The sequence below is a fragment of the Nyctereutes procyonoides genome, unplaced genomic scaffold (genome assembly GCF_905146905.1).
Source record: "Nyctereutes procyonoides isolate TBG_1078 unplaced genomic scaffold, NYPRO_anot_genome, whole genome shotgun sequence".
Classification (NCBI taxonomy): Eukaryota; Metazoa; Chordata; class Mammalia; order Carnivora; family Canidae; genus Nyctereutes; species Nyctereutes procyonoides.
Genome location: NW_026575043.1, coordinates 41019472 through 41046698, shown reverse-complemented (window position 1 = coordinate 41046698; position 27227 = coordinate 41019472). Strand labels below are relative to the sequence as shown.

At 39.4% G+C, this 27227-nt stretch overlaps 1 protein-coding gene across 8 annotated transcripts in view; it reads left to right on the top strand.

The window, feature by feature from the left end:
* Positions 1–6994: 6994 nt before the first annotated feature.
* Positions 6995–27227, top strand: part of MTMR3 (myotubularin related protein 3) — a 140669-nt gene continuing 120436 nt past the window's right edge. For 4 of the 8 annotated variants that reach the window (XM_055322428.1, XM_055322431.1, XM_055322422.1 and 1 more), the window contains exon 1: positions 6995–7240. The gene's annotated coding sequence lies outside the window, so the exon portion shown is untranslated. Of the gene's footprint in view, positions 7241–7464; positions 7581–8296; positions 8318–27227 lie in introns of those variants that run through there. The other 4 variants (XM_055322432.1, XM_055322430.1, XM_055322424.1 and 1 more) reach the window with 3 other exon arrangements.

Here is a 27227-nt window from a genome sequence, read left to right as displayed (position 1 = left end):
CATGACCTGAGCTGAAGGCAGACACCTAACCAACTGAGCCACCCAGGGGCCCCAGTTCATCATTTTATGTAAGTAGATTTAGCCTTGTCCTAAGCAATGATGCCTGTAATAACTGAGTTTGGTTGGCTATATGTTACCAATTACGTATTAAATAACTAAACAAAAAAATCCAAGTACAGACCAAAAATGCCTTTGAAATTGAGAAATATGGGATGCCTGGGTGGCTCAGTGGTTGAGCATCTGCCTTTGGCTCAGGATGTGATCCCAGGGTCCTGGAATCGAGTCTCACGTTGGGCTTCCTGCATGGAGCCTGCTTCTCCCTCTGCCTGTGTCTCTGCCTCTCTCTCTGTGTCTCTCATGATAAATAAAATCTTAAAAAGAAATCGAGAAATATCAATGAATACTCTATACTTGCGATACTCAAACTTACTAGTTTCTTTAAAATTGTTAAGACCCTAAAGAGATTTTGTTTATGTAAGTTACTTATGTCAATTGATATTTATCTTGTTAGGAATTAAAACTGACAAGATATTAAACTGTATATTAATTTACAAAAATAGCATGATTTAGGGGTACCTGGCCTGGTCAGTTGGTAGACTGTGCAACTCTTGATCTCAGGGTCATGAGTTTGAACTGTGTATTGGGTATAGAACTTACTTAAAAGATTTTTTTAAATGAATAAACAAAGCACAATTTAAAAAATGATATTGTAGGGGATCCCTGGGTGGCGCAGCGGTTTGGCGCCTGCCTTTGGCCCAGGGCACGATCCTGGAGACCCGGGATCGAATCCCACGTCAGCCTTCCAGTGCATGGAGCCTGCTTCTCCCTCTGCCTATGTCTCTGCCTCTCTCTCTCTCTCTCTGTATGACTATCATAAATAAATAAAAAAAATAAATAAATAAAAATAAAAAAAATAAAAAATGATATTGTAAATCCATGACTGTTGACATAAATATCTTTATGAAAAATAACTATTTTTTTAAATTATGTTTTCCAAACAAATATTTTAGTGAGAAGAATGGCATTGTTTTACACAGTTGCAAGTCTCATTAAAGCTTGACTTAATATAACAATTCTGCATTCTCATATCTACTATATTCAGTCTCTGGCAATTTGTTTTAGTTGAATTATATGAGGACAATCCAGCCTCATACAATTGAGATAAATGAACACATTCTCTTTTGATATTACACTAAAATTTGACAAGTGGTAGTTTCTTCAAGTTTAGTTGCATAATTCACATGAATGAATTTTTTGTAGTTACAGTAAAATCTTGCAGTTTGTTTTTATCTACTTATTTATTTATTTGAGAGAGAGGAGGAAGAGTGGGAGAGAGAGCATGAGTGGGGTGAGGGGCAGTGGGAGAAGCAGACTCCCGCTGAGCTGGATGTGGAGCTTGATCCCAGGAGTCTGTGATCGTGACCTGAGCTGAAAGCAGACACTCAACCAACTGAGCCAACCTGGTGCCCCTGGTTTATCTGGCATTTTGAATGGAACTTTTATTCATGCATGTGGTATGGTAATATGCATCGGTCATTTGGAAAATACTGGTTCACTGGGTTATGCAGCTCTTCCAATTGTTGGTACAGTTCATTAACAATATCAAGAATCCATTTTTGTTAGTTATTACAACCCATCCAAGTAGAAAAGATATTAGGGATTGGGAAGTTGTCACATTCATAGTGGGACTTTCAAATTTTCTAAAATTCTAGTTAATCTCAAATGCTATCATTTGTAATAAATACTAGCAGCTATTTTGCTTGACACGACAACTCATTTCATATGTTTTTTTTTTTATTTCATACGTTTTTAAAGAAGACTTTATTTTTAAATAATCTCTATACCCAACATGTGGCTTGAGTTTACAACCCTGAGATCACAAGTTGTATGCTCCACTGACCGAGCCAGTCAGGCACCCTTCATTTCATACATTTTTGAGAAAAGTCTGCCAAATCTAAATAATTGTTGTTTGCATGGTGACTACTCTTTCTTTCTTTTTTTAAAGATTTTATTTTTTAGAAAGATTTTATTTATTTATTAGAGAAAGAGAGAGAGAGATTGAGAGAGAGAGAGAGACAGGCAGAGGGAGATGCAGGCTCCATCCAGGGAGCCTGATGTGGGACTTGATCCTAGGTCTTCAGGATCACACCCTGGGCTGAAGGCAGTGCTAAACCGCTAAGCCACAGGGGCTGGCCTAAAGATTTTATTTATTTATTCATGAGAGAAAGGGAGAGAGAGGCAGAGGCAGAGGGAGAAGCAGGCTCCCCATGGAGCAGCAAGTCTGATGCAGGACTTGATCCCAGGACTCCAGGATCCCAGCACCTGAGCCGAGGGCAGATGCTTAACCAACTGAGCCACCCAGATGCCCCTATTCTTTCAAGTAAGTTAAAAATAGTGGGTTCTTTACAGTCCTCCCCCCTTAAAAAAGAGGCTAGTTTAGCTTGTAACTCAAGGAATCATATAAGTGCTTTCCCTTTAACAACCATTCTACCTCTACACATAGCAAAAGTGCTTTATGTACTTTATGTAACTCATTCATGAGTATGGGGTTTTTATTTTAGAGTTATGAATGTGTTTGGAACTGGATAGAGGTGGTGGTTGCACAACACTGTGAATGTATTAAATGACACAGAATTGGTCAGGGGTGCTGGGCTGATTGGTAGAGTAACTCTTGATCTTGGGGTTGTGAGTTCAAGCCACATGTTGGCTGTAGAGATTACTTTTAAAAAATGACACGGAATTGATCACTTTATTTTTTACATTTATTTTTCTCTCTCTCTTTTTTCGAGTAATCTCTACACCCAATGTGGGGCTTGACCTCATATCCTGAGGTCAAGACTTGCATGCACCCCCATCTAAGCTAACCAGGCCCCCCACAATTGGTCACTTTAAAATGGTTGGTTTTATGTAATGTGAATTTTACTTCAATAAAATGTTTTAAAAAGTGCTTTACGTGTAATTTCCATTTCATCATAGAGAATATTAAAAAGATTTGTAATCAAAGGTGTAGAGTTAATAAAATTGGATCTTTTTTTACTGCTTTCTCAAAGATATTCTTCGTTTAAAAAAGATTTTATTTTTAAGTAATCTGTACACTAAAGGTGGGGCTTGAACTTACAACCACAAGATCAAGAGCAGCATGTTGTACTGACTGAGCCAGCCAGATGCCCCATGAGGATATTGTTAAGTGAAACCAGCATTTTGTTTACTACCAGTGCACATAAGTGAGGACTACAATGGCTCCTAAAATGGTCGGTACCACTGCCTTGATTTGTGCCAGGAATCTTACCACCACTGCTTTTGCAACACCAGTGCAAATGCCAACATAGTTTTAAAAAAAAGGTAAATAATTTCTTATTATTAAAGTAATTTTGAACCATATAGGTCCCTGAAAGTCTCAGGACTCCCTAGAGACTAGTGAGCCAAACTTTGAGGACCACTGCTCTATGCTGAATTGTTGAGCTGACCTACCCCAGCTATCAGAGGTACAGTGTGGTCACTGGAAAATCCCTGGAGATGTTGAATCATATAAACATTGAGTTCAATTGTAATTTCTAGTTGACCCTAGGCAAGTGGTTCCTCAAAATTTGAGCCCTCCCCTCCCCCCAGTTACTCCTCTCTGCTGAGTGAGGAGGCCAAGATGATGCTGGAGTTACAAGAGTTTGGGGATAATCCACACAACAGCTCACTGAAGGGGAAGTGACTTTTATCATTAAGCAGCAGGATCTAGCATTGGAAAGGCTGCATTTGGGACTAGAGGGACTCCTACCTTTCAGGAGCCCTGGGTGACCTTAGGAAGCCTTTATCAATCAACCTTTCCATCTGTCTTAGGCTATTTCAAAAGAGTCCCTGAACAGCTGGGAGAATATTTTCAGCTTTGAAGATAGCAGGGGGGAAAGGAGTCTGAAAGGGTATCAGGAGGAGGGGAGGATGGTCAGGCTGTCAGGCAGGTAGACAGGGGTGCCTCACATGAGAAACAAGGCAGTGAGAAACCCTCACTGAGTCTGGATTGGTTTTCTCTCTCTTTTCTGGACTCACTACACAAAGTTTAAGGCTTTGTCTTCAGCCAAAGCCCAAGAGGGATCCCAGCCACTGGTTTGGTTTTTCAGAGGTTACCAACATTTTTCAAACTCATTACAAAACCCTTACACACCTCTGTGAGGTGAGCAGAATAGTGATTAGGCCCCCACAGGGCCAATGAGGAAACTGAGGCATAGAAAAGGGAATAAAGAATGAGTATGTGGTAGCACCAAGATTCAAATCATTCTTTAGACCCAAACCAGTTTTCTTTCCATTGTTTTTATTTTTCAACCCTTCTCCTTGAAGTGAGTTCTCAAGGCCATGTGGCAGTTATCTCTTATTTAAAGAAAATTTACTAAGGTCTGCTTAAGGATAAGCAGGTGGGCAGCAGTGGGTTATCATGTATAGATGAAGTTTATTTTTTATTTTATTTTATTTATTTTAATTATTTATTTATTTATGATAGTCACAGATTGAGAGAGAGAGGCAGAGACACAGGCAGAGGGAGAAGCAGGCTCCATGCACCAGGAGCCCGACGTGGGATTCGATCCCGGGTCTCCAGGATCGCGCCCTGGGCCAAAGGCAGGCGCCAAACCGCTGCACCACCCAGGGATCCCTATTTTATTTTTTTTAGATGAAGTTTAAAAGCATGCTCTTGGGGCCACCTGGGTGGTTCAGTGGTTGAGCACCTGCCTTTGGCTCCCATGGTGTTTCCAGGGTCCTAGGATCAGGTTCCCCACAGGGAGCCTGCTTCTCCCTCCGCCTATGTCTTTGCCTCTCTTCCTTTGTCTCTCATGAGTAAATAAATAAAATCTTAAAAAAAAATAAAAGCATGCTCTTGGAATCAAATTGTCTGGGTTCAAATTCTGACCTTTATACCACCTCTTGTGTAAAATCGGGTAGAGTAACAATTCCTGCTCATAGAGTTAAGATTACATTAGATATACATGTAAAGCTCTCACATACTGTCAGCACATCCTAAGATTCAATCCACCTTAGCTATTATGAGAAGAGACACAAATAGTTACCTCATGGGCACAGAGAAACTCCTTCCACGTCCTATGTACTAGTTGAGGAATCAGTTTAAAATACCTTAACTCCTCCCCCCCCATACCTGAACCCAAGTTAAAAGGCAAATAAGGGTGAATTTATTTTTATTTATTTGTTTGTTTGTTTCTTTTGCAGAAAAATTGATCTAACAGGCACCTCTTTCACAGATTGCAGGGGGGCTTTCGCATTGGCTGAATCTTTGCCCCTTGCCAGCTCATTGGAAGCTAGCCCGCCTGTGGCAGGCTGTCCTGGAGTCCGGTGCTAGCTTCAGTCCAATCAGAGGGCACTCAACTATGGGAACCAATCCCTCAGCCTTTGCTGGAGCAGAGGCTCGGGTAGCAGAACAAGTGGCTAGAGGGAACAAACCTGATGGGAGCTTTATTTTATCAGACAATAGGAGAAACAGGTGGGAAACTTGTGTTTTTTTGTTTGTTGGTCATTCATCTATTCTATGTACTTACTGTTTCCTCTCTTATTCAGTATAGGCTACAATCCTGTAACGGAAAGGGGAAATCAGGACAGTAAAATATAAATAAAAGTAGAAAGTTGAGGTGGGAGAGAAAACCATGCTTAATATGTGCACCTGAAGGCCCAACAGTGGGCTACCACTGAGCTTTAGATTTAGCCTTGGGCTTTTGGGAAGCCAAGGTGAAAAGATACACAATTAGCTGCATAACACTAAGTAATTATCAGAAAGAAAGCATACCTGATTCTGTGGGAGTACAGCAAAGTCTTTCCTAACTTTCAACTCTAATGTAACTTTTTATTTGGTATTCTATTTCAGGTGACAATGCATGAAGTGGCAGTACAGTCCAATGGCTGACAGCATAATTTTTGTTGTCACTTGGGCTTGAGTTTGAATTTTGATTTAGTGCATTGTAATCTGGGCTGCAGTTTCTTCATTTGAAAAGTGGAGATAATAGTATCTGCCTATTAAAGCTGTGAAGATTCAATTAGAGGAATTGTGTAACTAAATATTAGCTGTTAATCAAGAAATTTGAGGGTAGCCAGGGCGGCTCAGTCAGTTATCTGCCATCTGCTGAGGTCACGATCTCAGGGTCCTAGAATCCAGTCCCATCTGGGCTCCGTGTTCAGCAGGGAGTCTGCTTCTCCTCTGCCCTTCCCTCCTGCTCTCTCTCTCAAATAAATAAAATCTTAAAAAAACAAATTTGTCCACTACTCACCATGCACAGTTCCAGGTGCTGGGGATAAAGTGATGAACAAAACATGAATTTTATCTTAAAGTAGCTTTTACGTTGTAATGGAATAGAAAGACAATAAACATGAAAGATGGATAAATAATTGCAGGGAGTACTGTGGAAAAAAAACACACAACAAATACACAGATTTCATTTGACTGGGTCTCTTAGCCATTTTCCAGAAAAGTAAAGGGTATAATGTTGAAATGCAACTCTGAAGAGGTTAATCTGTCAGGGCCTAAAATAATTCCATTCTGGTTTGTAGAATTCGTCGCAGGCTATTGTGGATAGGATACAATTTTTGTTTCAGTGTTTGAAAACTCAAGTTCTTCCTGCTGAGGTTCAGCCGAAGCAGTTTGAAATTGTATTCCGAGAGCCTTGAGCTCACCACACCTCTACGCGTTATATTAGATTAGTTTTATGCTCACCATAAGTATTTTACTGGTTGTGTGAGGCTTTGTCTTGCCCAGGGCTATAGGGAAGGGAAAAGTTGCCTCCCCCAAATCTTAGGACCACCGTTGGTTTTCTCTGCCTACTTCCCACCCAGTGCCTAATTCCTTCTCCACCTGAGCTCGGGGCCAGCCTTTCCCGCGGAGGGCGTTCTGCCGCCGCGCGGCCCCGCCCACCAGCTGGGGCGTGGCCGTCGGCCCGGCCCCGCCTCTGCCCCGCCAGCGCCCGCCCGCCCGCCCGCCCGCCTGCCTGCCTGCCTCCTTCTCCGCGATCGCGGACTGAGGGCCCGAGCGTGCGCGCGCGCTCCCGCTCGCGGCCCGGCTCGGCGTCGGGGGCGCGCTCTGTGTGGCCGCTGCCGCCATGTTGTTGTGGTTGTGAGAAGGCAGCGGTGGCAGCGGAGGAGCAGCCGGACGAGACGCTCCAGCGGCTCAGGCGCTGCCCCCCGCCGGCCCTGGCTGGGAGCCTAGTGGGGTGGCGGAGGAGGCCGTGCCGTGGCGAGCCTCGCCATGTCCTGCCGCCCGGTAAGAACGCCCCCCGCCTCCTCCCGGGGTGAGGAGGGGCCGGAGGAGGGGCCGGCCTCGGCCGCGGCGCAGCGGCTGTCACCCTCTGAGGAGGAGGCGGCCCGCGGGGGGCTGGGGACAGCGTGGCCTGGGGAAGGGTGTCCTGGGCGGCGGCCGCGGCCGCCAGGGGGAGGCGTGGGGAGTGGGAGCGCAGCGGCTGGGCTCGGCCCCGACCCTCGGCGCGGGGGAGGCGGGGTCCCGGGCGGCCATCCCGGGGACCTGGCAGGGATGGGCCCGTGGGGAGAGGGGTGTGAAGTGCCGCCCCTGGAGCGTCCGGAGAAGTGCCCGCGGACCCCGGGAGGTGAGTGAGCACCCCCCCCGCCCCTCGCTCCCGACCGGGTCTGTGGCGAGAGGCCGAGGTCGGGGGCCAGCTGAGCCCCCTGGGCGAGCGGTGCGGGCCCGGGACTTGTGGGAAGGAGGAGTGGCCGACTCTGCAGCAGGGCATCCTCCTGACCTGGTAGTACTTGGGTGGGAAGGATGGTTCGGAGGCGGTTAAGAGCAGGGGACGCTGGTCAAACAGCTCCGCGAAAAAGGATTTCCTAGGTGGAAATTGTGCCGCTTAGGACCCCTGCGATAATTTTGTTGCTTGTACTTTGGGCTGGAAAACTTACCTCGAAATAATGGGGTCAATTTTATGGGCACTTTAATAAACTTCTTTGGGGCCTGATTATCTCGTTTGAGTTTTGTACTTGATGTTCAGTTAGCAGTTGATGTTCAAGTGTCTTCTCCAGTCAGAGGCCTAAATTTTCGACTGATTTAATATCTTGACACCCGCTTTGTTTATCTGACAGAGTCTAATTTTTCACAACGAAAAAAATGTGTGTACTCTTGTAGTTGAGGTTCAACTTCTTTTCTCACAATGTGGACAGTGATGCTATCAAAGGCTTGGGTTGAATTACACGAGATGGTTTTTTATGTAAGACGTTTGTGATTTGTACCTGGAGAGGTGACCGGGACTTTCTCCTTTTTAGATTAAAGGCTGTTTCTGTAGAGCCAGAAGCATGGTCCATGTTATTTTTGCTGGAAGACCCAAGTAAGGTGGGTTGGTGACACGCAAAAAGTCTTCCCTTCTAGGGTCTTTGACTTGAGTGGGTAGAAGAGTTTACAGAATGATACAGTTTTGAGTAAGCCCAGTGTAGTATACTGAATTTGGAGAGTTCAAGGATTTTAGATTGGCTGCCTATGAAGGCCTCTTTCAGCTCTAATTACTTAACTCCCTCATTTTCAGGTGACCCAGAGCAGTTCAAGTGACCAGCAGAGTGGTGCAGCCCCATTTGTAGCAAGTCATAGGAGAACCCATGTTTCTCAACTTGTAGGCCAAGTTCTTTAGTTCAGTGGTTACCTAAATACAGTCATGAGAAATAGTATGGACTGCCTTAAATGCTGATTCCTGAGCTTCATGTAGAAGGATCTGGTGAATTAAAATCTCTAAGGGTGGGGCCTGGGAATCCATTCTTACGAAGTTCCCTGAATGATTCTGGTCAGCCAGGTCTGTGAAAGTCAGCTTTAGGTCACCCTTGGTATTCCATAAGGTTCCCATTAATTATGACTTCTGAGAATGCTTTTAATTCTTTATAGAGCTTTAAGAATTTGAGAGGTAGGGAAGAAGGGGAAGCCTGAGAAATTTAAAACTGAAAATTGAGCATATCTTAAAAAATAATGGATTTAGGTAGGGGAATTAGATTTGTTGTTAGAAGTTATTTGTGCAAATCTTTGGGAACATATTTGATAAAATTAGATGCTGCTTGACTGGACGTATACCTAGAGATATGTAAGAGGATCTAGAGGAAAGAAAAGGAGAGGGAGAGGCAAAAAGTCTACTTCTGGCTCACAGAGGGATCCATGGTAGGTGCTTAATATCAACATTATGCTTGCTCCTAAACCATCTGACTCAGATTTCTAGTAAAGTGAGGGTAGGGTGGGTGGGTTAGCAGTCATTTGAAATGAGGGTTGTGCACCAGGAAGGTTATTGTGGATTGTGAAAAGTTCTTGAAATTTGCCCCAGGCCATGAGGAGTGGTAAAGTCAGTTTTTAAATATATTGTAGTTCTGGTTAACACCTTCTGTGGTAAAATGGAATGGTGAATTACCCAAGAAATACTCATGTTGCACCGGGAGTGTGGTAAGGTTTGTTGCAAGTTTGGAAGAATTGGCAGAAAATATTATAGTTATGTAGAGTAGTGAAGGAGTTTGGTAAATACCCTGTCAAACCATGAAGTAGTATTTTAGAAAAAGGTATCCAGTTGTCCAGTTTGAGAGCCAGAGGCTGTTTTGTTTTCTTGGATCTCCAGTTTTCTTGGTATCTCCAGTGTTTAGCACAGTTCCCACAGCATATACTGTGCTCTCAGGTATTTTTTGAGCAAATGGGTAGTATTGAGATGTGAAGAAAAATGTGGTTGATAACTTTATTAAAAATTATTAATAAAAGATATTATAGAAGTTATTAAAAGTTACTTTAGGGGGTGCCTGGGTGGCTCAATTGGTTGAGCGTCTGACTTTGGCTCAGGTCATGATCTCGTGGTCCTGGGATCAGTGCCACATAGGGCTCCCCACTCAGGAGGGAGTCTGCTTGTTCCTCTGCCCCTCTCTCTGCTTATGCTCACATGCATGTGCATACCCTCTCTCTCAAATAAAATCTTAAAATAAAAAAGCTACTTGATACCTCCCATTGGCTTAAAGACCCAGGTAGTTTAGAACTTTGGGATTCCTTCAAGAGGTTCTGTATTCCTAGGGGCTCCTGGTTGGCTTAGTTGGTAGAGCATGTGACTCTTGATCTCAAGGTTGTAAGTTCGAGCTCCATGTTCGACATAGAGATTATTTAAAAGTAAAATCTTTACAGAATAGAGGCTTTTCTCCTACTCCCCTCCCCCCACTGTCATTGTAAACTATCTCCCAGTTTTTGGGTCTTGAATGTGTCTTTTTTTTGGGTGTGGTGGACCTTTTTAGTGACTTTTTGTTAGATGCAGACATGTTTAGAATGATGGGAAACTGTCAATTGGCAGGGATTCTGTGTTAATTGACTATGTCACTGCTGTTAGGAATGTTTCTTCTCTGGACCTGTTTTCTGATGTATAAAATTAAAGGCCTGTACTTGTTGAACTCAGGTTTATTCAGCCTGATTCTCCATGTCTTTTTTTTTTTTAAGAAATATATTTTTGTTTTTTTAAAGTAAGCTCTACACTCAACATGGGGCTGAACTCCCAGTCCCAAGATCAAAAGTCACGTGCTCTACTGACAGAGCCAGCCAGACGCCCCTCTGCAAATCTTCAACAATTTGTAATTATGTTATTCAGTATTCATCTTATGTAGGTAGATGCATTTTTTATTTTTATTTTTTTATTTTTTTTATTTTTTAAAGTTTTTTTTTTTAATTAATTTATTTATGATAGTCACAGAGAGAGAGAGAGGCGCAGAGACACAGGCAGAGGGAGAAGCAGGCTCCATGCACCGGGAGCCCGATGCGGGATTCGATCCGGGGTCTCCAGGATCGCGCCCTGGGCCAAAGGCAGGCGCCAAACCGCTGCGCCACCCAGGGATCCCTAGATGCATTTTTTAATTAAAAACCCTGAAGGGATGCCTGGGTGGCTCAGCGGTTGAAGGTCTGCCTTAGGCTCAGGGCGTGATCCCGAGTCCTGGGATCTAGGATCAAGTTGCATATTGGGCTCTATGCATGGAGCCTATTTCTCCCTCTGCCCTTTTCTCGGCCGTCTCTCTCTGTCTCTCATAAGTAAATAAATAAAATCTTAAAAAAAAAAAAAAAGCCCTGAACATTTTTGGGTTCTACTCGTAGCTTAGAGATTTTAGACATTGTCCAAAAGTGCTCTGGAAATTGAGTGCATGTTGCAAGTATTATGCAGAAACACATGCTTACACTGTTGTAATTCACTTAGTGTTGAAATCAAATGAATTTCACATAAGGAACTTCATAATTTAGTGTGAAGCCACAAGATTAAGAATGGTTTAGGGAAGTTTGTGTAATTTATGTGCCTAGTTGTTTCTTACAGACCACCCAATTCTGTAATTTTTTTTTTTTAATTCATGAGAGACATAGAGAGGCAGAGACACAGGCAGAGGGAGACGCAGGCTCCATGCAGGGAGCCTGACCTGGGACTCGATCCTGGGTCTCTAGGATCATGCCCTGGGCTGAAGGTGGCACTAAACAGCTGAGCCACCCAGGCTGCCCCCAATTCTGTAATTTTCTCTGGTGAATTTATAGTAATTTTATAATCAGTAGTATGAGATCAAATCCATACTGGGTTGAACTAGAATTCCTAATAATTTTAGAGGCTACCAAAATTAACATTGCTGTTTTTAATTTTTATTTTGATCAATATTGATAGAATGCTTTAATTTTATTTTTTTAAGATTTTATTTATTTATTCACGAGAGAGAGAGAGAGAGAGGCAGAGACATAGAGAGAGAAGCAGGATCCATGTAGGGAACCTGACGTGGGACTCGATCCGGGGTCTCCAGGATCACACCCTGGGCTGAAGGCCACTCTAGACAGCTAAACCACCCAGGCTACCCTCATTTTCATTTTTTTATCTAGAAACTAAAATATATATTTAAAAAATATATTTTAGTTTCTATATTTAAATTTTATATTTATATATAAAATGTATGTTTATTAGGTAAAATCTACACTGAGTGTGAGTTTACTTGGTGTAAACTCACGATCCTAGGTATTTTTTTTTTTAAGATTTATTTATTTATTTATTTATGATAGAGAGAGAGAGAGAGAGAGGCAGAGACACAGGAGGAGGGAGAAGCAGGCTCCATGCTGGGAGCCCGATGCGGGACTTGATCCCAGGACTCCAGGATTGCGCCCTGGGCCAAAGGCAGGCGCTAAACCGCTGAGCCACCCAGGGATCCCATGATGCTAGGTATTGAGTGGCATGCTATACTGACTGAGCCAGCCAGGTGTCCCTCATACCTAGAAACTTAATATCAACATCATGTTCATATTTATCTCAGATGTTCAAAATGAAAATTGTAGCATGAGAATGGGTAGACAGGAAAGTCCTGGGTTCAAGCTTAAGTTATGTTCCTTGTTAGTTGTGTTATTTCTGGCAAGCCACATAATCCCTCTGAGCTTCAATTCTCTCATTAATAAAAGGAAGAATAACTTTTTATTTCAGTTTGTCAGGGTGGCTCAAATGGAATGGTATATATGAAAAGCAATCTAAAAATGTAAGAATATGATACTGTATTAGAATCCTATTTTATTTTCTTGGAAGAGTTGGCTTGTGGAGCAGTGGTAAACCTACTTTATGTTGTCAAGTGCAGAATTTACTAATGTCACTAATAAGGCAACAAAAAAGATTACTACTTCCATACTCCGTCTGGAGAAACCTTTCAGCACTTATATCCTGTCTGCCAGTAGGAATAGTCACAGGGGCACCCGGCTGGGTCAGCAGAAGAGCATGAAACTCTTGATCTTGGGGCAGTGAATTTGGGCCCCACGTTGGGTGCAGAGAGTACTTAAATATTCAAAAAACAGCAACAAGGGGTTGTCACAATGCAGCAGGAACTTCAGAGAGGTCTCACAATTTGCACTTGAAATAGATTTGCTAGATTTTACCCATTTTATCATGTTGGAGTGGTGGTAGAAGGTGGAATGTGGTGGAAGGAGGTTAGTACATTATGTGCGAAGTTTAAGACTAAGTTTTCTAAATGCCAAGTGGCAACATCATAGGGCAAAGTTAACAGTGTGGTGATTTTAAAACATTAAAAGAAATAAATAATATCGGTATATTGCAAATGGTAAAAGTATTGATTTGAGAAGTCTCTTTTATATGCTTATGTACTGGGTTATAACATAAAATATATATTTTTTCTTGAGTTGTAAAACTTTGAAGTAATTGCTTAGGGATATGATATCTGGGCTTTGCAGTTAGGATGACTTAAGATAGTAAGGTATAAAATGAAAAACTACAAGGAAATTGTGAAGGTGGGTTAAATTAAAGTTATTTCTGTTAAGGGTAAAATACCTCATTGCTCTGTTATAAATCGTTGATTTGATGAACCAAGGTAAGGCATAATTTTTTTTTTAAATTATAGCTTTTTCTTGTCTTTTTTTTATTTTTTTATTTTTTATTTTTTATTTTTTATTTTTTATTTTTATGATAGTCACACAGAGAGAGAGAGAGAGGCAGAGACATAGGCAGAGGGAGAAGCAGGCTCCATGCACCGGGAGCCCGACGTGGCATTCGATCCCGGGTCTGCAGGATCGCGCCCTGGGCCAAAGGCAGGCGCCAAACCGCTGCGCCACCCAGGGATCCCCGACATAATTTTTTTTTAACTTTTTAAAAAATATTTAATTTATTTATTTATGAGAGACACACAGAGAGAGGCAGAGACATAGGCAGAGGGAGAAAGCAGACTACCTGAGGGGAGCCCCTTGTGGGACTCGATCCCAGGACTGGGATCACGACCTGAGCCAAAGATGCTCAATCGCTGAACCACCCAGGCATCCCAGCAAGACATAAATATGCTAATATTCTTAAACACTTTTTTCCCTTAAATGGACTACTTGGTAGCTACAGAGGTATTGTCTTGGTGCTCACTACTTGAAAACCCCAACTTGGATTTGTCCAGGCCTGGGTCTGTTTTGTGCCGATTTGTGTCTTCACACAGTACTTAGAATGATTATTCTCTGGGTTCTGAGTTTACTTCTTCAGTAGCTAATGCTTTTAATTTTTTTCTCTTAAGATTTTATTTTGAAGTAATCTCTACACCTAATGTGGGGCTTGAACTCACAACCTGGAGATCAAGAGTTGCATGCTTTCCTGACTGAGCCAGCCAGGCACCCCAGTAGCTAATGCCTTTATGGAGCTTAGTTCCAGAAGAGAACTATATAAACTCATTTAGTTCTTTAAATTACTCATTGATAAGCTGGCAAACTATAAGGAATTATCGGTGTATTGATAAATCCTAACATATTTGGCAAGAATTGGTATAAAAATAAAATGGCTAATTTAAAATTAAGGTAATTCTTTTTTTTTTTTGTTCTATACCTATCATTTCTCTAGAAGATAAATCTAATTGTAAATTATGTAGACTGACTCCATAAATCACATGGGGCAAAGTAGTGTTTATAAAGAAGTTTCTGAAGTACTACAGGGCAATAAGAAAGAATTTTAACTTAGTCTGATTTTTAATTTCAAAATGAAATTGTTATTTCTGATTGTGAAAGCTACAAGTACATACTCTGTGTGTGTGTGTGTGTGAACCCTACAAAAAACAAGATTGAGATTACTCAGCAGAATAGAGATAACGCATGGTCCTACTTAGATGTGATTTTTGGTACTATCCTTTTTTCTTATAATCTACCAAATACTTCAAAAAGAACAACTTTCCATGTCAAATTGATGTACCGTTAATGGTTATTTAGTGTTGTGATGTGGATACGTAATTTACAACAATTCTCTATTAATTGACATTTTCAATTTTTCTCTTAAAACAGTGCTGTCCTGAACTCCTTTGGACTTTTTAAAGATTTTATTTTTTCATTCATGAGAGACAGAGAGGCAGAGACATAGGCAGAGGGAGAAGCTCCCTGTGGAGAGCCTGCTGGGGAACTTGATCTCAGGACCCTGGGATCACGACTTTGATCCAAAGGCAGATGCTCAACCACTGTGCCACCCAGGCACCCAGAGTTTTAAATTTGAACATACTCAAAATATCCTATAGAAGAAATGTCTATTTTAAAGTCTCTCCAACAGGGGTGCCTGGGTAGCGCATTCCATTGAGTGTTGAACTCTTGGTTTGGGCTCAGGTCATCATCTCAGGATGGTGAGATCCAGCCCCGCATTTGGCTCTGTGCTTGGCTCTGGGTCTGTTTGAGATTCTCTTTCCTTCTCCCTGCCCCTTGATGTTTGTGCTCTCTCTCATGTGTTTTCTGTCTCTCTCTAAAATGGATAAATAAATCTTTAGGGACGCCTGGATGGCTCAGTGGTTGAGCGTTTGCCTTGGGCTCAGGTTGTGATCCCAGAGTTCCCAGAATTTAGTTCCACATTGGGCTCCCTGCAAGGAGCCTGCTTCTCCCTCTGCCTGTGTCGCTGTGTCTTTCACGGATAAATAAGTAAAATCTTTAAAAATAAAAGCACTTGAGTGGCTCAGTCTGATAAGCGTCTGCCTTTGGCTCAGATCATGATCTCAGGGTCCTGAGATCCAGCCCTATAGTGGGCTCCCTGCTCAGTGGGGAGTTGGCCTCTCCCTCTGCCCCTCCCTCTGCTCATTATTGCTCGCTATCTCAAAAAAATAAATCTTAAAAAAAAAAAGTCCCACAAACAACATATTAGTGTTCAGGTCTGCATGTTCTTGCTAGTGATTTATTATTTTTTGTTGGTGGGAGTTTAAAATAAGTTGGGAATAGTTTTCCTTTTTTCAGCATCAGGTCTTAGCTTCTACAGTTTAACTGGAAGTGGCGGTAAAAATGAGAGTGGGGTGATAATACATTAAGCTAGTGGTTTCTAAAGTTTTTGATCATTCAGTGGTAAAAAAGTTTTAGCATTAATCCTCACTCTTAAGTATTTAATTTACAAACAATATAGTAACTGGTTATTATGTACCTTATATAAACAAATTTAACAAGGATGAGAATTAAAAATAAAGTTCAAATAGTTTTCTTCTTTACCCCCATTGGAGCATTTTGAGTGCTTCTTGAGGTATATTTTACTTTGGATATCTCTGCTTTAGACTTGTAAGATTTAATGTTGGGCCATTATTTATAATTATTTTGGGGGCATTTCCCCTGGTTCTGTAAATGGTCCAGTCTAGTTGGATTATGATGGTCTGTAAAGTGTGCCATGCTTTTGGGAGTCCTATCTGCAATAAAGGCAAACATATAAACCTTGTTCAAAGTGTCAGTTTGATACCGTTTGTTATCATTGAGGTGGCTGAATTTGAAAAGGAAAAAATTATGGGATAGGAAACAGTGTAGTCTGTTTCTCTTAGAAACTATGTAAGTAATCTATTTCTCTTAAAATAGAGATTTCTCTGTTCTTGCTTAGATATGATACTGTGTAGAATATATTTTAATAAGTCTGTGCTTTATGGAAAGTGGTTTGGTTATAACATCTCTGCTTTCTAAGAGCCTGGAGACTGAGGGAAGGGATGAATAATTGCTACTTACTTTTCTTTGTTTGCAGAATTTGTTGCACAATTAACCTGTCATTCTAACTCCCATTTGGAAGAGCCTGAATCTCTAACTTTTAAAAAATGCTTTATTGGGCTGAAACTTTCCATGATGAATCTTAGATTAAAAAGTAACTTTATAGATTAAGTTTGAATACATTGCTTTTGATTTATTCCTGCCCCCACCCCTCACCGTAAATTATGAAATCAGGAAATGGTGCTTTTTGTATTAGAAAGATGGGTCTCTTTCTCTTCCCATCCTGGGGAACTTAATTTCAGTTATTTCGTATGGTTCATTGTCAGAGACAGATAATATTGAGGTCTTCGAGATTATGAAAGAGCTATTTGTGATTATTATTTTTGTCAGTTAAAAAAAGATAATTTATGTTGAAGGTGGTTGCTGTGTACAGTGTTTTCTTTTTACCTTACATAGCATGATTTATAATGTGTTTTTACGTATATCTTCTTAGACCCTCAAGGATTTGAGAGCATATTTTTTTCTTAAGATTTAATTATTTATGCATGAGAGACACACAGAGAGAGGCAGAGACACAGGCAGAGAGAGAAGCAAGCTCCATGCAGGGAGCCCGATGTGGGACTCGATCCCGGGTCTCCAGGATTATGCTCTGGGCTGAAGGCAGATGCTCAGCCAGTGAGCCACGCAGGCATCCCTTGAGAGCATAATTTAATGAGTGGTGTGATTTCTGTTCCTTTGAGGCTACATGTCTAGTGTTAGATACCATATTTAGAGAGGTAGATTCTAAGCCCTGCAGAAGGTAGGTACTGATGGCTGTTCTCCTTTACTTCCCAGCACTTATGTACTACCTGGTACAGAGTAAGGTATCAATATCCCTGGACTGTTTAAAACTCTTACATATTTATTTATGCATATAATAAATAAGTTATAGTGTTGTAAAACTAATAGTTACATTTTTCTGTAGTTACATTGTTCTTTCATCTGATGTGCACAGAAAATATTTTTTGTGGGAGAGATCATTAATTTTACATCAGCCTTTCAGATTAAAAAAAATTTTTTTTCACGCTTTCAGTTATTTTACCTTCTCCTAAGGGTAGTTTTAAGGAAACAAACAAAAAATCAGTCTTGATTTAATTCCTTTTACTACGTATGTTTCTCCTACTGCCAAGATGTGTGTGTGTGTGTAAGAGAGAGAGAGAGAGAGAGAGAGAGAGAGAGAGAGAGAGATGTAGTAGGCTGCTACTTAAGGAAACATTAGTTTTTGGGTATACAATGGTTCTTGAAATACGGACTCTGGTTGCCTTGGGGTGAATGAAAAGGAGCACGTAAGAGTTCTCTCATTTGTCTCCCTCTCTCCAGTTCCATGTGTACATACATGGTTTTGCCTTAGAAAACACTGAGGAAAATTAGTCTTCAAAAGAACTAGTATTGTTCTTTTTCTGCTGTACCTAAAATCCTGTTTAGTAAGTGAACTAATAAACTTTTATGAAAGAGACCCTAGAAAGACAGGAATAGAAATATTAATAATGATTGATTTCTGGCTGGTGGAATAGTGTAACTTTTCTGCTTCATATTCTTCTGTAGTTTTCCAATTTTATATGAGCATGCATTACTCTTATTAGGAAAAATTGCTATTTTAGAGTACATTTTGATGTCTTTAGTTTTCATTGGGTGTCTTATGAGCGTTTAAGTCATAGTCATCACTGGATAGTTAAGTGGCTCCCGTTCTAAGCAGAGTGGCAGTTGTAGGAAGTGGTAGGGGAGAAATGGTGCAAGCAAGGTAATTTGAACTTTCTCATTGTAAACTCCACTGAGACTGAGCTTTGATCATATTTAAACACCAGAAGACCTCCATCTAATTTTCTTCTTCCTGATGAGCTGATTGAGAATTATGACTGATGCCTTGAAAAGAAAAAATCAGACACAGGACTCGGCCTGAATTTCCCAATTCTCCTGCTGACTTGCCATGTGGACTTGAGTAAGTTCTATAGCTGTGTGTGTATTTTAAATATCAAGTGGGATTACAGCATTCAGAGGTGATAGGCTTTTTTATACATGTAATTTGAATTGGAGGATATTTAGATAAAAATTATGACAGTATAGTCTCATTGGGGTTTGGTGTTAAATTACAGCTGGGAGTTGAGCCACTGTAATTTATGTACTAATCTGGTGATATTTTAGGAAGATCTATGCAATGTATCTTTTAGAGTTTAAGTGATTAGATAGAGCCTGTCAGTTTGTGGTTTTTTTCCCCCCTGCACATTAAATTTTGTATTTCTAGGGTAAGGCATTTGTAATTATCTACCCTTTATATATATATATATATATATATATATTTTAAGAATAAGTTTAAAGTTGAAGAGCAATCAAGGTAATAAATATAAGTACTATAAGTTTATGGGGATTTTTACTTAGAAGTTTTATAGTAAAGAATATCAAGCTTGTGAAAAGAAAATACCCTATAGAAGTCTACAAAGCCCCTTTTCTTTTCCTAAATTCCATACCATGTTTCCTTTTTTAAAAGTAAAATTTAGATATTTCAAAAATTCAGAAAAATATAGAGAATAATTTAACAAATGTCATGTACTTAATAGATGTTGATTTAGATTTAATATATGTTGACATTGTTAGATTTCCTGAAAGGTACGTTTATGTTTGTTTTTAAAACTTAAATATTATGCAACTGGAGTCCCTTTTGCTCTTCTCCTAGATCCTGCTTCCATTACTCAGAGGTTACTTATCTTAGCCCATGCTCTTATGATCTTCCTGTAGATGTACTTACCTTGTAGTATTACGTGTTTTAGATACATGTGGTACATAAGTATATGTATATTGCAGTTTGAAAAGCTTGAAATTTATCTGTATCAATATATATGTATTTACTTCATTTGCTTTAATAGTTATATAGTATTTGGTTGTGTGAACAGAAAAATTTTAGTCCCCTATTTATAGATAGTTGTTTTCAAATAATATATAAATTTAAACATTTCCCTCTAATAGGATCAAACTGTACAGGGTGATCTACAATTTGCTTTTTTCCTCACAATAATGGTGTATTACATCTTACCCTATCACAAAATGTGGATATACCCATTTTTAAGGACTGTATAGTTAAAATTTTTTTCTTTTTAAGTAATCTCTGTACCCAGTATGGGGCTCAAGGTTATGACCCTAAGATCAAGAGTCAAATGCTGCACCAACTGAGCCAGCCCCCTATGTAGTTTTTTTTTTTTTTTTAAACTTGAGAGACACTACACTTATTTATTCTAGTCCCTTACTAATTGGCATCTAGGGATTTTTTTTTTTTTTTGGCCTTTTTTATGATCCTCAAAAGTGCTGTCTATAATGGATAGTTTTCTACTTTATACTTTTGAACAATGGTAGGATTACTTCTACAGAAACAGTTCCGCATGGGATGCCTGAGTGGCTCAGTGGTTGAGCATCTGCCTTTGGCTCAGGTCGTGATCCTGGGATTGAGTCCCCCATAAGGCTCCCTGCTCCTCTGCCTTTCTCTCTGTGTCTCTCATGAATATATAAATAAAATCTTAAAAAAAAAAAAAGTTCTGCAAAATGAACTCTTGGGGAATAGAATTTCATGAAATATAGATGCTTTTATATTAAAGCTAAACCAATATGTAATACTTGTAACTTTCTTATTTCTGGTCTGTTCATTTAGGTTTGTTCAAAATGGGTGTTATGTATGAGATCCTAAGATGGATAGTTTCCTAATATATAAACTTTAAAAAAGATTTTATTTGACAGAATGAGAAAGAGAGAACACGCGCACACAAGCATGTGGAGCGGCAGGCAGAGGGAGAGAGAAGCAGGCTCCTTGTTGAGCAGAGAGCCTGACATAGGGCTCTATCCCAGGGCCCTGGGATCATGACCTGAGCTGAAGGTATATGTTTCACTGACTGAGCCACCCAGGCACTCTTAGTTTCCTAATAGAGAAACGAATATATTAAAATGTCATGGTAGAGGGGAGCCTGGCCAGCTCAATATGTAGAGTATGCGACTCTTGATCTCAGAGTTGTGAGTTCGAATCATATATGGGGCATAGAGCCTACTTAAAAAATTGTAAAGTAGACTTGAGGAAGAGTCACAGCTTTATGTGTAAGGCACATAAATCAGTGTTTGGGGAATGGTTTTGGTTTTGTAAGCTAGGACAGAATAGAAGATAGAGGATTCAAAGACAAGTTTCTAAAGTATGTTGGCTACAGATTGTTGAAATCAAATCATTAAGGTGTTTGAATATTCTTTTACTCCAAGCCCTTTTGGGCTTTTGAGATCAAAGGCAATTTTGAGAAAGATGTGTCTGGTGGTAGTTGAATAATTGGGAGCAGGAGAAGATTGGAAAATAGTGAAGAATCTGTACTGTACACACAGTTAATAAGGACCTGAATTAAGGTGGTGGCCAGGTGGTAATTCAGGTGGCTAGATTAAGGTAGAAGATTGCTAGTTGACACCGTAAAGGAAGTAGAAAAACATTTGTGAACTAGTTGAATTGGAGGTAAGCAGCAGTGATTCAAGGTTGATGGATTTTGGGCCTTGGTGAATAGTGATAGTACAAATGTGGAATTGGGAGGAGGAGCTGGTTTTGGAAAAGGACTAAAATGAAATCTTCCACACATTTAACATAGAGGTCAGGGGATATACAGGTAAAAATGTCCTGCAGGAGCTTGGAGATAGAGAATTTGAGCTGGTAAGAAAGGTAGGTAGGCTCATCTGGATGAGATTTTGAATCTAGAAGAGCCAGAGATTAAATATCACATTTGGGGGGGTATGAGAAGAAAAAATGAAAACTGTTAAAATTAGGTTAATGAGGCATAGTGGAAGCAGAGGAGAAGAGAGGATTTCCAAATTAAGTGATAATCAGTTAAGTTTCAGTGAAATGAGGGAAGATAAAGGCTGAGGAAATAATTGGATATGGTGATCCATGCTAATCATTGATTATCATTTTCTTAGATTAATTTTAGCATAGTAAAGGGCTAGAGGTGAGTGAGAGATGAGATTGCATATATAGAACAAGTGATGATGGTCAGTAGAACTTCCTCTGATGATCCTTCTGACGTTCGATATCTGCACTGTCTAGTACATAATGAGCATTCGAAATTTGGCTAGTTTGACCAAGGAACTAAATTAAAAAAAAATTAAGTTAATTTAAATTTCCTTAACTGAAGTATAGTTGACAAATTAGATAGCCATAAATGGCTAGTGGCTGTCATGTTGATAGCACAGATTATGAACTCAATGAAACAGATGTAGATTAAGCGGTAGGAAGAGATCTCAGGATAAAACAGATACATTTAGTTATCTAAACATTTTGTTGCAGTGCTATCAAAACAGTGTCAGAATTAGACATTCTAGTACAAACCAGATTTTTACATTTTAATTTTTTGTGTTCAGTGTTGGTAATAATTGATAACTCTTTTCAATGTATAAAAGCGACATTAAAGAATGTAATTTTAAGATCGTTATGACCTGAAATCTCTTCATGATTTTTTTTTCCTGTCTTAAAAAAAAGTTGCAGTTCAAATTTTACTGGTCAAAGAATAATGCTTATTGAGACATTTTGGGTTTCTGTTATCTCCAACTAAAAGTAACTGAAAATGTCTATCTTAGTAATTTCATTGGGGACTTTATATAGAGCAAATTGATGGTTGATAACCCCCTGATAGAGGTGGTGGGTGGGGGAATAGATGAAATAGGTGGTGGGTTTTAAAGAGTGCACTTGAAATAAAAACTTAATTCAGTTTTCAAGCAAAAAAAAAAAAAAAAGAAATCGCGTTGGGTAAAGAAGGAATACCACTTATACTTGACTTTAATTTTCTTATTTTTAAAAGATTTTATTATTCATTTTTTTAAAGATTTTATTATTCATGAGATACACAGAGACCTAGGCAGAGGAGAAGCAGGCTCCCTGCAGGGTGCCTAATGCGAGACTTAATCCCAGGACCCAAGGGATCACAACCTGGGCCAAAGGCAGACGCTCAACCAGTGAGCCATACAGATGCTCCTATACTTGACTGAGCCACCCAGGCACCCTTTACCTTTTTCAGTTATGGTATAAAACACACAGAGGAATGAACAAACAAGTGTATAGCTTAATGGATTTTTAAAATGAATTAAAATGTTTAAAATGAATTTAAAATGTTTTTTTTTTGATGTCATATTTATATTTATCAGAAGGGAAGGAGTTGATGGAGGGCTAAAATATTTGGAGAGAACAAAGTTTTGAGAAATTTCACAGCAGCAGATCCTTGTCTTGGTTCTGCCTTCATCTTACTGTCTCTTTTGGGCAACTCATTTAATTTATTTCGGCCTCAGATTTTTCTGTATAACAGACATAATACTTTTTTTTTTTTAAGATTTATTTATTTATTCATGAGAGACACAGAGAGGCAGGACATAGAAGAGAGGCAGAGGGAGAAGCAGGCTACCTGCGGTGAGCCCCATGTGGGACTCAATCCCAGTACTAGGATCATTCCCTGAGCGGAAGGCAGGAGCTCAACCGATGAGCCACTCAGGTGTCCCTAACAGGCATAATACTTAACATTATTTGCAAGTTGACTTGGTGCAGTTCAGGCAAAATTATAGGAACATAGAATAGTAAAACTACACAGATGTTTGGGGCATTGTATTTAGGTTTGTTACAGGGCAGAATTGTGATATACAAAGGTAAAATGACTTATCTAAGGACACACAGCAGGTGATTATCATTCATTTATGTTAGCTTGAAACTTGCTGAGGCTTACTTAAGTATCTTAGGCACTGTTCTAAATGATTACATGTATATCAATTCATTTAATTGTCTAGAATTATTCCCAGATGCAGGTATAATTATTCTTATTTTACTGATGAGAAAATTGAGGCAAAATTAGGTTAAATAACTTGCCCAAGTAGTTGAGTTGTTAAGCCTGAGGTTTTTTTTTTTTTTTTTTTTTTTTTTTTTTAGATTTTTATTCATTTATTCATGAGAGAGAGAGAGAGGCTGAGACACAGGCAGAGGGAGAAGCAGGCTCCATGTAGGAGCCTGACGTGGGTGGGATCACACCCTGAGCCAAAGGCAGATGCTCAGCCGCTGAGCCACCCAGGCATCCCATTGTTGAGCCTGAGTTCTTAGCCATTTTGTTGTACTGCCTAGTTAGGTGAAAGCACTTAAAGATTTTAGGCAAATGTTAAGATCTTACAGTAATCTCTTGCAGGTAATTTGAAACGAAATTTTGTTTTTTTTGAACCAAAATTAGGAGAGGAAACTCATTTGTTGTGACCATCATTCTGGAAAAGATTGGTGTGTGTTTGTGTGTGTGTGTGTGTGTATCTTTGATGTTAATATTTATTGCTTGGGTTTTATTCCCTCCTTGACAAAAAAGCTTTAACACTACTAGGATGTAAATAGTAGGTAGTTTTCTTAAGAGTGTGTGTGTATGTGTATAAAAACTCTACCCCCATCGCGTTGGGCTTGAACTCACCATCCCAAGTGGAAGAGTCAACATTCTTTTTTTTTTTTTTTTTTTGGAAGAGTCAACATTCTCTACCGACTGAGCCAGCCAGGCACCCTTATAAAACATATATATATATATGTTTAATTCTAAGGGAGTTTATAACTACAGATATTGTTTCAATTTCTAGGCAAAAATATTGATGGAAAGGATTTTTCAAACTGGAGGCAGATATAGCAAGGTTTAGTGTACTTGCTTTGGTTGTTTAAGCAGCATCTGGTCCTGTTTTCAAAGGAGTAATTAAGATTCTATCATCTCTATGTTTTAGAAAAATTTTACAACTAAGGTGTAATTTACATAGAATAAAATGAAAACGTGTCCTTTGAGTACAGTTCTGCAAGTTTTGTGAACATATATGATCACAGTGATGGAGATACAGAATAGTCCATCACCTCAAAAAAATTTTCTTGTGGCCATTTCTAGTCCATCTGTTCCCCTACTTCCAGTCTCTGGCAAGTACTGATCTGTTTTGTCATTATAGTTTTGTCTTTTCAAAGAATTCCATATAGCGGCGCCTGAGTGGCTCAGATGATTTAGTGTTTGCCTTTGGCTCAGGTTGCCTTCAGATTTCCACGTCCTGGGATTGAGCCCTGCATTGGGCTCCCTGCTCAACGGGGAGTCTGTTTCTCCTTCTCCCTTTGCCTCTCTCTCTGCTTGTGCTTTTTCTGTCTGTCTCTCTCTCTCAAATGAATAAATTAAAAATCTAAAAAAAGAATTCTGTATAAATGGAATCCATACTGGAATGCAGTATGTAGCTTTTTGAGACTGGCTTCTTTTAATACAGGGCACTTTGACATATCCGTATTTTGTGTATGAGTAATTTTTATTGCTGAGCTGCATTTCATTGTATGGGTGTACCAAAGTTTATTCATTACTCATTTGGATTGTTACCAGTTTTTGGTGACCACAAAAAACTGCTATAAAAGCATTTGCATACACATGCACACATATATGCCCATTTTTTTTAAGATTTTATTTTTAAGTAATCTTTATACCCAATGTGGGGCTCAAATTTAAAACCCCAAGATCAAGAGTCATATACTCCACTGACTAAGCCAGCAAAGTGCCCCATGCCCATGTGTTCTTTTTTTTTTTAGGTGGGGAGGGGCTGAGCAAGAGGGAGTGAGAGAATATTAAGCAGACTCCACATCCAGTGCAAAGTGCAAAGCAGGTCTCCATCTCACAACCCTGAGATGATGACCTGAGCCAAAATTAAGAGTTGGACTGAGTCACCCAGGCACTCTATCCCATGTATTTAATTTTAATGGTTTAAAAAAAAATTGCCTAGAACTTTTGAAACTTTACCCTGGAACCTGAAGAAGCTTATAATTTTTGCAGAACATTGTAAGTTGCTAAACTTCATCCCCAAGAAAGCCCACTCTGGAGTGAGAATTGTTACATAAATAATCTTGTAAACTGTAAATCATTAGATTTTTCTTTAAGGAAGTAGGCAGACATACTTAGTGGGTAAATTTACTTCTATATTATAAATTTACTTATAAAACTCCTTATTGCATAATTTCATATTTTGTGGTCTTGAATTGTGAATCCTTAACTTTGTTTTGTTCCTCTAAGTAGCAGAATGGTTATGAATTGGTTATGAACAGTTTATAAGTAAAACATGTTTGCTAGAGTTCCTACTCCATCTCCTCCCCTCTCCCAAGATGACTGGAAGTAGTAATATTGATAGTCATGGTTTCATGTGAACAAGATAGAAAACTTATATTTTGTGGCTTATGGTTGATTAGTTTCTTGAATTATTCTCTTTGTTACTAGGTAGTGAACTTACTTTTTCCTTGCAATATGAGACCAAAAGAGAGAGAGATGGGACCTTTTTACCTCAGAAAAGAGATTATAGGCAATTTTTGGAAGTTAATGTTTTGAGCTTTCAATTCTGACCCTGCAGAGGACTTAATTTTGCTGTTATTTGTGAGTTAGGCAGGACAAACTGTATTGTTACACTTTACAAGTGAATAAATTGTGCTTCATAGCTGTCAGGATTTGTCTGAAATTGCACTGCTAGTGAATAGTTGAACTAAACTCCGATCTTCCAACATCAAGCTGGATGCTCTTTGCACTGTTGCAGTTTAGCATGGTGAATGGTGAATAAGAGTTCAGGCTTGAGTTTGAATTGTGGTGCCACCACTAGTACCTCTCTTTGATCTTAGGCAAATTCCTTTTTTGTGCCTCAAATTTCTCAATTTAAAAATGAGGACACTGATACTTGGTGCTTCTATGAGGATTTAGCAAGTGCTTATAACCATAGCTAGTCAATAGTAAGAATTCTATATATGCTAGTTGCAATTGTTGCTACTGTTACTATAGCAGTAACAATACTGCCTCTTTTCATAGGGTTCGGTGTTAGAGTTGAAAGAGGATAAATGTAAGACAAAGATAGATGATAGATTTAGATAGAGCCCAGAAGAATAAGTAGCATGGGCAATTAATTTTGACAGAAATATGGGGAGTGTTGCAGTGTGTCTTGCTTTAAGCACAGAAACAATTGGACATCTAAGTACAAATAGGTTAGTTAGGCAGTTAGAGCTGTAGGACAGGGCTGGGGAGGACTATCAGTGCTGGGGATAAATTTTTTAATCACCATCACAGATGATGTATGGGAAATTTATTTTGCACTAAGATTGATTGATTAATTGATTTCTATTTATTTATTTATTCATAAGAATACACAGAGAGGAGAGAGAGAGAGGCAGAGACACAGGCAGAGGGCTCCATGCAGGGAGCCCGACGTGGGACTCAATCCCCGGTCCCCAGGATCAGGCCCTCAGCGGTAGGCGGCGCTAAACCGCTGGGCCACCTGGGCTGCCCTGCACTAAGACTTAAACAACAGCAAGTTGTTGTCTGTCCTCCATTACATATGGTTCTTAGAGCTTTGTTACATAAGCAGTAGGAAGCTTACCATACATTTTCCATTTTTAGTGGTTACATAGGATAATACAGATATTCAACATATATCCTAGTATAAAAGGGAAATACATCTCCTTAAAATAATAATTAGTGAATATTTCTTGAGATCTTTTACCATGTATGTAAAAATCTTAATGGGTAGGGGATTCTGAAGTGTAAATTACAGGATTATGCCTTTTGTTGCTTGGGTCCTTGTATGTAGATAAGATACTTCCTTGGTATAAGGTAATGTTCTTTCAAGCATTCTAGGTTGTATGAATTTACTACATTGGGAGGGGATATCTTGCCTTTACTCTAATAATGCTATATAAATTATATATTTTATTTATTAGTGTTTTTGAATTTGCAATTATTATTTTTTAAAGATTTATTTATTTATTTTTAAAAATTTTTAAATTTTTATTTAT